Raw genomic sequence first — 7,733 nt, forward strand, 5'->3', positions numbered from 1 at the left:
AAAGCCGCGCGCATTCAATGTCACAGATGCTACAGCGCAGAACGCGAGAATGGCGACCCCGAAATGACAAAAATAATACATTCACCTCGCATGCATATTTTGTATTGGTAGCATGCTTTAAAACATATATAAATGGAAATGCAGGCAACGAGAGTTCTTCCGCGCTTCCCGTCCATTTTTGAACGCAGCTGTTCCAAATCAGGTCGACTCTTGTGATGTCACCGCTGAAGACGAAGAGAATACATGTGGCTATATATGTAAATGACCTCCCCTTTGGCCTTTGGTTTGTCCCTTTTACGCATGCGTGCATTCACACACTTTTCACATTTGTAATAAATGACATCTCTCGGATCGCTGTGCCTCTTGCAGCCCCAGCAAACAGGATTTAAAAGGTCAGGGAAAAGTTAGGACAGCGCCGTCTGCTTAAAATCACGCGGCGGCAGAGGCCGCGATTGTTTTGGGAGATTCTCAATATGCGCGGTTGCAGGTTTGTATGCAGGAACTGAGGAAAAGCAATACAGAAATGCTGCGCCAGTTTACTTTCGCTCAGCATTTTTTTTTTTTTTTTTGGCGTTTTGGTCAGCTAATCTTCTACACGCTCACACTTTAATGCATACTTACACACGTTTCCAGGCAGCGACATGCTGTGTGTGTGTGAGTTGGGTTTACAACTGCGACGTTCGCCACATCATTTGCATACTCCCCCCCCCCCCCCCCCCCATTTTCTGAGATGATTCGATCTGTGCCCTGCTTTTGTGCGGACAAAACAAAGTATATCTCTCACAGGATGGCCCCGGGAACTTCACGTGCCGGGCTTTGGGCGAGGCTAAACGCCGTAGCAGCGAGCGAAATGAGTCGCCCTCAGCGGAACCGAATACAAATGAACGGGGATGTTGGGGAGTTGTTCAGCGTAAGCCCCATTTGTCATCATTTCTCCGCGAACCATCAAAATATCGTGTACTACGCTTGCTGATGAGGAAGACTAGCGGGTGAAGCTAGCTGAATCGTCTTGGAGGCAGCCCGCTAATGGAAGCCACTTGGTGAGAGTTTGGGCAGCCCGAGAAGGAAAATTTGGGGTATTGCGAAGATAAGATGAGAGGCGAACCGTTTCGTCATCAACGCGTCACGTTCCGGTTTTGCGGTTCAGTCCCTCCCGTGGGCGTAAAGGGCAACATGTGGACCGTGACTTAGCCAGACTGGTAAATCCTCAAATGGCTATTTCACACATTTTCCCCCCAAATCTTTATTGGCACTTCTCGCCAGGCGAGCAGGAGGATTAAAAGCTTTATTGACAGACTTAGTGCACACAGAGTTCAACGCTTTTAGCAAATACACCTGTTTTTTTTTTTTCGGGAAAAAAAACAAGATAAAAAAGTTTGATGGCGCAATTGCTGTTGAATCCGTGAGATTAAACGCGTTAATAAATGAGTTATGCATCATCGTGACGCATAGTCGCAGAAAATGTTCAACAAAACTAAGCTAGCAATAGCACTGTAACCAAGTCAACATTAGCCACGGCTGCTAATTTATTCGAGCATTACTTTTATCAGTTTGAAATGTTGTTTTGGGGAATGTACAATTGATTCGAAATCAAAACGTTGTGCTAAATGTACATACTTGTCAAGCAGATGTGTTTGCACGTGTTGCTGCTCCGTATGTGTTCAAGTAAGAGCTTATCGTTACCATCACATTTAAGCTCGTTCCCGTGAGCCAGTTTATGCTGTTCACATCACGTTGCCGTGCTTTGGTGAGATGAAAGCATGTTATTTGCGTGAACATTTTGGTGTTTGATTCGCGTCTTTGTTACATGTCACCATTTTTTTTTTCCAAGTCAGAATTTGACAACAGAGTCACGTGATGACATCAGGGCAAACTCCCGTCACTGCTGCGTTCCGCGTTTATATGATGTTTTGTCAGCCGTCGCACGAGCACAGCACCGACAATAGAACTCACAGACTGGCGCTGGATAACATCACAGCAGGTGGTGACATCACATGCCTGTGAGTTATGTCACCGCATCCTTGTCCTTTACTGGGCCCAAAATAGCTCATCAGCTTCCTTATAGACCCCCTCGCTCTTTGCCCCCCCCCACACACACACCCAAATGTCCATCCTCTTGCATCACTCTCTGCTCTTTTAACAGGATGTGTGTGTGTTGGGTCAGCACTGCCACTTCCCAAGCTCTTTGCTAGATTAATTTGCAATGGCTCTAGCCTGTGCCCGCTTCACTGTATGCAGTGAAAGTCACTCAGGGATTAACAGCAGGCAGGAAGATCCCACCCAATTGCTGCCTTTGCAGAAAAAGACCCCCCTACCCGAACCCAGCCTCCATCTCCTTTGCTCTTCTTTCGCTGACAACCACTGGCTCTCTCTTCCTTTTGCTCCAGCCGAACAACTCCCTCTCTGGTTAATTATTGTAATGGGCTGGCTGTCCTTGGAGGGGGGGGCAGAAGAGCTGCGGTGCTTGCATGGGCATGCATCGTATGCTCTCGACGCGCCAGACAAATGGCCTCCATGGGGGATGCACGGAATGAAAACTTTGCTTAGAATTAGGCACGATCGCTTCAGCCCGCTTATTTATTCACTCCCAGTCGAAGTCGACTCAAACACAAAGAGAATTAAGACAATTCATGTGCTCACGCAAGACATTTCATCTCACAAAATGACCTGACACAAGAACGAGAGAGTGAAGTGCACGACGGAGCGGCGAGAAGCTCTTCGGGAATCCCCCTCCCGGTCTTAATCCATCTGCCAGGCGGGCCGAGGCGGGCGCATCGGACCCATCGAGCCCGAGGTCAACCGCAGTGTGACGACCGTAACGAGGAAGGCTGACAGCCGCTCGTCGGAGCGTAACGGGGCTCGCGAGTGAGAATCCAGGGAGACGAGATGAGGAGGCTGACACCGGCTGTAGCGACCGTTGCAGGGGAACAAAGAGATTGCGCCACAGTGCGCCTTATTTTGCAAACAAGATATCGGGATGGTTGTTAAAGATGGAATTTTCGCTTACACTGCTTATGCCGTGAATGCGGACTCGACACCACAATTCCAATCAGAACGCCATCAATGCCAAAGACGGAATTGTGCCGTGGACCTTTATCTGGAGGCAGTGCAGCAGTCGGGAATGAAATAATATGATTTCATGGAACCAATACTTGAATTGGCCACCTCTGGTCCTGAATGATTTGATATGCTTGGGTACGTTACCCTCTGTCTCCAAAGGGTTGCATAAAATGTGTGAAATCCAAATGTGACAGAGCAATGTGTTCTCGCACCCCGCAGGCCATTTTGTTGTGTTCGCGTGAAGGGGAAATCTGAACCCACGCGCAGACCCGAACATCATTCTGACACCATCAGATGTCAAACGCTGTCACTTTCCTCTTTCCTTCGCCACCCCCTCCTCCCTTTTGTTTATTCGGCCCACTGTCACTCCGCCAACACTTCCTGGGCCCGTTTTCGCACCATATCCCCAACCTTTTCTCACCTTTTTACTCACGGCCTGTTTCACAGTGCATCAAATACTCCCGCCCAATACACCTCCCCGAGCTACCGCCGTAATAGAACAAAGAAAAATCAAGACAAAAAACTCGTCTGCCGAAATCTGTCTTAGGAGACCTCCACTGGCAGACTCATCTGTCATTTTTCACAGAATGGGAATTCCTGATGGGATCCTGTCTGCCGTACAAATGGAGGACAACTGAAGACTTTGGCGCGGACCAGTGAACCGGCCAGCTGAGAGCTCGGTCTCGCCATCTGGTTGAGTCATGGTGTGAGTCCCAACATCCAGCCCCCCACCTCCCGCTCCGGAGACATCATCCATCCTTGTTTATGTCCAATAAGGTTTAAATCCAAATTTCTGTGTTCTCTGGCTCAGCGGGAATTCTTCACCTCATCTGTTCCCATCTTCTCCATCTCCCAGAGCACAACTCCAGCAGATCCGTCTTGCTGTGTGGCCTTTTCAATAATGGAGAGCAGGAAAGGGGGGTGGGGGGGGTGATCGCATGAGAGAGGAAACGGTTTCCTGGCACTGTGGGAGCCCCCTCTGTGACATTTACTGAGACCCCTCAAGTGGGTGCGTGTGTGATGGGCCACTAATGATGCCCAGGCACACTCACTCGTGCCCTTTAACATACCACCAAAGGGGAGGACAAAAATCAAAAATAGACAATACAGCATCCCACCACTATTTTGCATGAAGCATTTCAAAATGATTATATTTAATTGGGGTTTCGGGCTGTAGTACCGCTTTGTTGCCACAACATGCCAGGGAGTAGTGAGCTCTACTGGAAGAAATGCCGTGCTCATTCTAGATGGATCTACCTGCCTGCACCGCACCTCTCCACCCCTGGAGTCGCCCAAAGTCTCGAACCCCCCCCCAAGTACAAATGCTCTTGGGAATAACGACCGTCGTACTTGGCTACAACAACAACTGGAAGAAGAAAACACGTACTACGTTTAGCCATTTTAAGAGAGAATAATGCCTAAGTATATTGTTGTATCTTCTGTTTTTCAATGTGTTGCTGCTCTGTGTTGCAGTCGTTCCAAAGGTTCTAGTTAGCCTGACAATATCCGGTTTGCCTCTTATTCGGAGAACCGTGTGGACCGAAGAGTGAGAACAGGCGGAAAATAGATACTTTTTACTGACGTCACGCCGACCACGTCTTTGTTTGTTTTGGACGGCGAGATTGTGTCTACATTATCATGGCTTGTATTGTAGTTTTGCCGTCCAGTGGGCGTGGTAAACAAAAGTCATGTGACTCGAGACGTCACCTGAAATGTAATCTATTGGAGATTGGACACGGAGAACTAAGATGACTCGGTGTCACGGGGCCCAAAAGAGGTCACGCACATGTCAGTGCTGCCATGCCAACAGGCCGCATTCGTAAATCATCCACATCTCTCCGCTGCAGATTGTTCACTCATGACGAGCTTGATCGAACCTCAAGTTTGAATGAAGGCGAAGAAGAATAGTGAAACACTGCCCTCTAGTGGACGCCGTAAATCATTGCTAGTCACTGCTATGGCAAGTCCACGTCAGTGGTTACGGCTGCCATACAGAGTGAACCTCCATTTTCTCGCAAATAAGAAACCAATTGTGCTCTTTATTTTGCACTTGCAGTTAGAGTTGACTGCACACGTGACAGGCAACAAGTCAAAATGAGAGTTCTGCATCTGTTCAGCCCAAGCATATCATTTTGGGAAATTGATGCGCTGGGATTCATCTTAAGTTTGCCCGACCTCGGGAAAATTGCTTCTAATCTAAATACACTATTTCAATAATAATAGTTTTAAAAAAACACACAAAAGTTGAAGCTAGTTGAATCTTTTTTTTTTTTTAAAAAAAAAGGGAAGTTTCAACCACCAGAGGGAGCAAATTTCTTCTCCAGCCCCACCTCCCCCCCCCCAATTTGCCACCCCCGTCTTTCTACACTATTTCTATTTTCGAACCAGTCTCTTTCTTGAGCTCAAAAAAGCTGTCTCTCTCTCTCTCTCTCTCTCTCCCTTTTTTTTAATTCCCTGGCGTGTTTTGTGTCACTCGCGGCTGCCCGAAGAGGCTCGATTGAAATCTGCAGACGAAGAAGATGATGATGAAGTCATCCAATTGCTCTTAGCATCAGCGCCACTCCACACGGATGGAGCGCAGGTCAGGCTTCCTTGGTTTTTAATTTCATCTCCTTTGTATGTCTTCATTTTGATGATTAAACCCCTTTGCGAACGAGACGCCGGACGCCGGCAAAGGAGGGTCGTCGTGTCCTGCTCTGCTCTCGTCGACGCTTCTCACTTTTGTAAGTCGATTCCGGTGACATATTTGCCGGGATGTGTGCTTTGTGCATAATCCTTGTTTTGGTTCCTCTATTAGAGAATCTTGTCCACCATGAGGGAGGATGCAGTCATTTGGATCTTCATCAGCCTCCTCTTAGTTCTACATTTGAGCAAAGGTGAAGCAAACTTCATTCTACCTGAGCAGGATTTCACAAACGTAGCATCTTGGATTATTATTATTTTTTTTAATTACTCAAACAGTCACACAGTCATGCTTGTTGTAATATGTGATATGTTGATGGGCCATTGGGAATTTGCATATATGTAGTGGTAATCATCAACTTTGGGATTGCGACTTGAACACCCAGGGTGCAGCAACACATGCAAACATTTAATTTGTACTTAATAATCCTGCGTTTCTTCCAGTGGAGCTCAGTGCTGCCTGGAATAATGCAGCCCCGGTTCGCTGACCTGATCGTACACTCTTCAACTTCCAGCACACACAGCCGGTGACGACGCCCTCCAAGCCTCGCTGATCACATTTTCCGGCACCAGCCCGCAGTCCGCTCTCAGCCTGCTTCTGCTGGCCATGACTGTGGTCCTGTCGGTCGTCATCTACCTGTGGGTCCTCCGGTACATCTGCGTCGGCTGCTGTCAGCCCGTAGCGGTCGGGATCGACCCCGAATCCCTGGCCGAGATGTCGTCCGCCCTTGTTTGAGTGACACTTTTCCAGTGTTTCTGGGTAAAAACTGTTTCCCACTGATACCACGTTTACTTCAGATTCTGGGATTAAATGCAGTCTGGCCAGTTTTCTTTTCACTTTGAATAAAAAAAACCCTTCATGGTGAAATGTAAACCTGCTTGAGTCAATACTGCTAGCGTGACTGACACGCTCAATGTTGCACGTTGGCGGTTTAGCTACTTCCCTGGTTTTCGACGTTTTCAAGGGAAGGAGTGATCGAATGCTGGAACGGGACAACAAATGGTCATTTCAGACCACAAGCACACAATACTGCCGGTGACATGTAACAAGAACAAAAAGTCCTCACTGGTTGGTTTAAGCAGCAGCTCTGTCACTGTTAACCATGCAGCCTCACCTTTTACTATCCAGTTAGATCCATGCAATTTTACATATTTATAGCGCTGTATCTCACCAACAAAGCTTCGCCAAAGCTATCACGATCAGTTGTTGCCATGGTAATAGTGTGGCTCCGATTAAATTTGCGTTCCCCTCGCGGGAGTTTTGCATCCCTCTCTCTCTCTCTCTCTCTCTCTCTCATTCACCATGCAAAGCATGTTTGATGGACGGCAGCCCGTCTTGGCACTTGTTGCCAGGGGTTACGCGGCCTGCCGGCATCCATGCGGTTGCCATGGCAATTGAGAGTGTCACCACTCTGCCGCCAGATGGAGACAGAGGCGCGGGAAGCAAGGTTTTGTGGTCAGGGCGTGTTCAAAACACAATTAGCCACTAATTACATTATATCAGGGGAATACGATACAATTCATAAAAGCGTCAGCGTGACTGCAAATCTGCTTCCAATCAGATTCTCTTCAACATTGTCTGTCAATTACGCCGCCACATCTCTTTATCCTAGACGTGAAGATTATGTACTTTTATTGGGGAGGTGGGGGGGGGGGGGGCGCAGCCCGATCTTCACTGCTTCATAGTGAGTACTCGGGAATTTACAAAAAGAGGATTTGACAGTATTTCCTTTGTCTTCTGCTGGCGTTTCATCATCAGAGTCCCCACCATTGATTCAGCAGCACATTGTGTTCCGTACAAACCGAAGTCAAATAAGGACACGGGGCGACCAAAATTCTGCTCATCGTGTCACCAAAGAATGACGTTAGCTCGGCGATGCATTATTGTAAGAACGTCTCCGTGATGCAATGAGGTGTTTATAAAAAATAATAATAATAATGAAATCACCCTAAAATGTGCCCGGCCCAAAGGGGAAGTACTGTGGCATCTT

The sequence above is a fragment of the Syngnathoides biaculeatus genome, chromosome 21 (assembly GCF_019802595.1).
Source record: "Syngnathoides biaculeatus isolate LvHL_M chromosome 21, ASM1980259v1, whole genome shotgun sequence".
Taxonomy (NCBI): Eukaryota; Metazoa; Chordata; class Actinopteri; order Syngnathiformes; family Syngnathidae; genus Syngnathoides; species Syngnathoides biaculeatus.